Raw genomic sequence first — 5079 nt, 5'->3', positions numbered from 1 at the left:
TGGTGTGATTTCTAAAAAATCTACAAGAAAGCTCTTCTTCATTTCGAGGAAGAGGAAGTAGAAGAGGAAGAGGTTTTGGTAAAAACCAAGGAAGATTCAATATTTTAACTATAAAAAGTACAGTAATTTTCAAGTAGGTTGTTTGACACTGAAAAATGGAGATGAAAATTCCACCATGTTGAATAAAAAGGAGAACAATAATGAAGGTGTTCTATTTCTTGCATGTAATACTCAAGATGATATTGTAGAGCCTACATGATATCTTGATAGTGGTTGTAGTAACCACATGACAGGAAATAGAAATATATTTGTTATTTTAGATGAATCTCTCCAAAGCGAAGATAAAACTGGTGATAATACCAGATTACAAGTCAAAGATCGAGGTGATATTCTTGTTAAGATGAAGAAAGGCATAGTGATTCATAACTCTTTATTTGGGTGGACTAGAAACAAATTTGATGGACAATCTGAAAAATCTTCATACCTCAATTTTTGAGTGGTCTATTGTGGTAGAATTGAAAAGGCAATTAAGGTGAATGTGAAGGTATGGTCACCTTCTATGAAAGACTTGAAGGGTCTCTTTCTAGAGTTTTCACAATGATTAAAGATTCTATGTGCATGACCTACATAGTACTTGATGTATGATACTATTGTGGAATAATCAAGAAAACATAAGGATTGGAACATGTTATGAAGGTCTAAATCTTAACTATTAAAAGTTCAAAAGTTGACTTACTTTCTTTAATTGGACTTCTATTATTATGACATAATAGAAATCTACCCGTGATACAATTGATAAGCTTATATATTAGTCACTCAAAGGATTCTAAACTCATGTCTTTAAACGTTATAAAAGAATTTTCTAAAGCCCTATTTAAAATGTGAAAAATATGAATTCGGTAATTCAAAAGTTTAAAATTGTTGATATTAGGGATATTAGTGATATAACTTAGGTAGATATTAGTGATAAGCGTATATTGATATAACTTAGATAGATATTAGTGATATAATTTAGGTAGATATCAGTGATATATTTGTGGGTAATTCTAGCGTTTAAAATGGATGATATTAGGGATATTAGTGACATAATTTAGGTAGATATTAGTGATATTAGTGATATTATGAGCAGATATTAGTGATATATATGTATTAGTGATCAATTATCAATGATATTGATGATAGAACATAGGTAGATATCAGTGATATTTTATATATCAATAATATCAAACTTAGGTAGATATCTGCAATGTCAGTGATAATCATGATAGAAATTTATCAGTGATAGTCACTAATAGTTTTAAGTGTTAATCTTTCAAAATTGATAGTCACTAATGATAGCCACTAGTAGTTTTCTATCACTGATAGCTTAATCTTCCAAAGTTGATACTTTTCTTTCAAAGTGAATAACTACTTATAGAGATTTATCATTGATAACTAACGAACCAATGTGTAAGTGAGATGCCTAAAAGTTATCACTGATAACATTATCAGTGATAGAAACTATCACCAATAGCATGATATCAGAGATATCACTAATAACATGTGACTTGATGGTACAAAAGGAATGAAATAAGTTATAATTGACAGTCTGTTATTCAAGAGAATTGAATCCGGGCAGAAGCATGTGATCGCATTCTTTGATTTCTTGAACGAATTAAAATTCAAATAATCAAAAAAAAAAAGTTAAGCAGCATGCTTTTTTCGATCCACAATTGCAGCAAAATCTTCTCCTCAGACTGGTAGCCATTTACTTGAAGTCTCTTTTTCCAGAGATCTTACTTGCTATGATTAAGGCAAGGATTCGGTTTGTGGGAACCGCTTTTGAAAGATGAGAAGGAATAGGAATGAATAATTTTTAAAGAACCCTTCTCTAAATATTGGGAGAATTTTCATTGTGAGAGAATTATCTACAGAATTACTATATAAAGTATTTTGTAGAGTGTAGAGAGTATGTTCCATGAGGGCTCCCTAGGCCCCTATTTATAAATTTATAGAGGGTCACTCCCAATCCTATTAGGAGAATCCTTCTGCATATATTTTAAATTAAATATTAAATAATATCTAATAAAAAAATATCTTCCAATTTAATATTTAATATTAAAAGGTTTAAAATATGTAAAGCATATTTAAATATTTATCTTCTACAAATTCTCTTTAATTTGAATTTCATTCAAATTAATTAAATCATATTCAAATAAATTAATTCTCCCGTTATCTATTTAATTCAAACCTTATTCAAATTAAATAATTTATTTATTTATATGTGATACATCTTGTAAAAAGCTATGTTTGTATGCTAATTCTCTCGATTTATTTCAATTCTTTGCTTAAAATGTCTATTTTGATAGGTAAATTCCAATCTTGACACAAACGGAGTTATTTCAAAGCTAATTCGAGCCAAACAACATCAAAGAATCACTTAACAAGAAGATTCAAGACAAATTATCACTTTGCGCCTCAAGATAAACAATTCAACACACTTCAGCAATATTCAGAGTGTCGCAACACTTCTCACAACATTAAGTCTGACGCTTGAAGACAGAATACACCCATTTGCTACAAAACAGGGCAGCGCCACAATGCTTCACCCAGAGTCGCAATGTTCCGAAGATTGACGGAATCATCTGCGCGCGCAAGTGCCTTATGCAATCGAGCGTCAGTGCAGTGTCAAGACCGTAACCCAACGCTTCTTGGCTTTTTTTAAGATTAAGCATTGCAACACTAGCCTTGGCATCACGATGCTACACCTGCAGATATACATTCAATTGTTTCATTTTCAACAAGTAGAAACGAGAGAAAAATCATTTTTTTCTTTTGTTGAGAGAGAAGTTAGATCGAAATTGTAGAGAAAATTACCCAAATTTGTATTTGTATTAAGAGATTTCTTGCAAATTTTACAATTCCATAGTGAATTGCTTAAATTCATCATACTTTTACAGATTCCTTCAAGACTTCTCGTATCTATAGCTAGATAATTCTATTTCTTGGGAATTCTTAATTCTAAGTTTAATTATTGAGTTCTTTTTTTATATTTTCTTGAATTGTTTTCATTCTTGAATGTTTTTGGGCTGAATTTGAATATAAATTAATGGAGGATAATTGACGCTTTGTTTCCATTGAATTTTTGTATGTCATTCTTGCTTGGCACTATTGCATAATGGTGAGATAGGTTACAAAATTAAGTTTTCTTGTGTTAATTAGGATTTTTTCCGAATTTAACTCTTGAAATTCTTAATTAGAACATTCATTCAATAATTCTTGAAACTTACTCTAATTTGTTTCTTGAATGTCATAATCATGATAACCCATGTCTTTAAAGCAATCTAAGAAAAGAACATGATAAATGCTATATGGAAGTGTTTTTTTTCTACTAAGATTAGGGTTAATTGATGTGATTCATGTTAATTAGCTATATGGGTCTTTAAGGGTTTTTCCTTATTGGATTATGGGATATTGAGTTTTCAAGTAATTGTTCAAGAATGATGATAGGATTAAACCTAATAACGAGAACTCCCAAGAATCTTTTTCTATCAACTCTCTTCTAACAAAAATAGTAAGTTTGTGTTACAATTTGCCTTTATCTTCATTTTAGTCAGTTTTTAATTTCTTTCCAAACAACCCCCTCCCCCCTCCCAAATTACGATCTTTTTGAATTCAAAGGTTATTTTTGGCCAATTAATATAGTTTCACTTGGGATCGACCTTCTACTTCCACTTTAACTACGTATTAGTTTTAGTAGTTGTTTGAGCATTATAAATTTCATTTGCTTGGGTGAAGTAGAATTAACGTCATCTATTTTGCACCGATCAATATGGATCTCATCAAAATAAATAGTTAATGATTTGAATCATATTCAAATAAATTAATTTTTCATTTTATAAAGTTATAATTTGAATCTCATCAAGATAAACTTTATAATAAAATATGTATTTAATTGTATCTAGCAAAATTAGTATTTTTCCTCATAAATTTTAATATGTTAATTTTTTTTCTTCCAACACATTTGATTCTTGTTGGTCTGTGATGAGCTAACAAGGGAACCTAATGAACCTACAAATTATAAGCTCTAATGATCCAAGATTAAGTATTTAAACTCTTTAATTAAATTAATCTTCATTCATTAACTACAATGTGAACCACTATAGACCTATAGTTGAACTTTTATGCATTATAGTACAAGTTGTGTCTATGAATATAATCAATATAAACAAGTTGATCTTTCACGAGTTGTCCATAATTACAATTGTGTCAAATGTCCATATTACCCCTATAATTACCTATTTTCCTTAAGTACCACTGATTCCTCTAATAAACAGTTTGTTTATAGTTTAGCCATACACTAAGTCCCTCTTGGGCCAGTGAGAGGGTGGGACTCTTTGTCTAAGACCTGAGATCAATAGTTAAGGGAACTACTCATCTACTTACCCTATGTGGGAAGGAGCAAATTCCATCTTGTGAAGTTATGTTCTCAGCTCCCCATTTAGACAAGTTCCAAAAATGTTAGGCTTATTGAGTCGACAACTCAGGCCACGCTCACCCGTGTAAATCAAAGAACTGACTTCATAGACAGGAGTTCGTTCTATGAAATTAATCTCATCAAGTAACAAATTTAAGTAGAGAGATTAAATATTCTATGGTCTGGACTTATACAAACCTTTATATAAAATATGTCCACTTACATGTCTTCACATGAACAGTCTTGGTCAAACCATTTGTAACTATTAAAAGTGGGTTGTATCCCTAATGTCACCGGGATGATGCACCCAATCTTATCCATATATTATAGACATTTAGGTTATTTCTATTGGGATTGGTGTCCTAATTCTCTCGGTGGTCTCATAGTTTGTAAATATTTTGTACAAATTATTATTAATAAAATAAGTGTTATTTTATTTGCATTTACGCATATCCAATAAACTAAGATTTGTGGTTATTTCATGTAACTTAAGCATGTATATGAGACATACAAGTAGATCATGCCTTAAGTAATAACCTAAATGGTCTACAGTATAAGGATAAATGAGGGATACCTTATCCTGTTGACACTACGGATACAACCCGCTTTGTAGATATTTGTAA

This window comes from Benincasa hispida, chromosome 1, assembly GCF_027475165.1.
Source record: "Benincasa hispida cultivar pf3 chromosome 1, pf3_genome.v1.1, whole genome shotgun sequence".
Taxonomy (NCBI): Eukaryota; Viridiplantae; Streptophyta; class Magnoliopsida; order Cucurbitales; family Cucurbitaceae; genus Benincasa; species Benincasa hispida.
The sequence above is the reverse complement of the archived record's forward strand: the minus strand, read 5'-3'. Positions refer to the sequence as shown.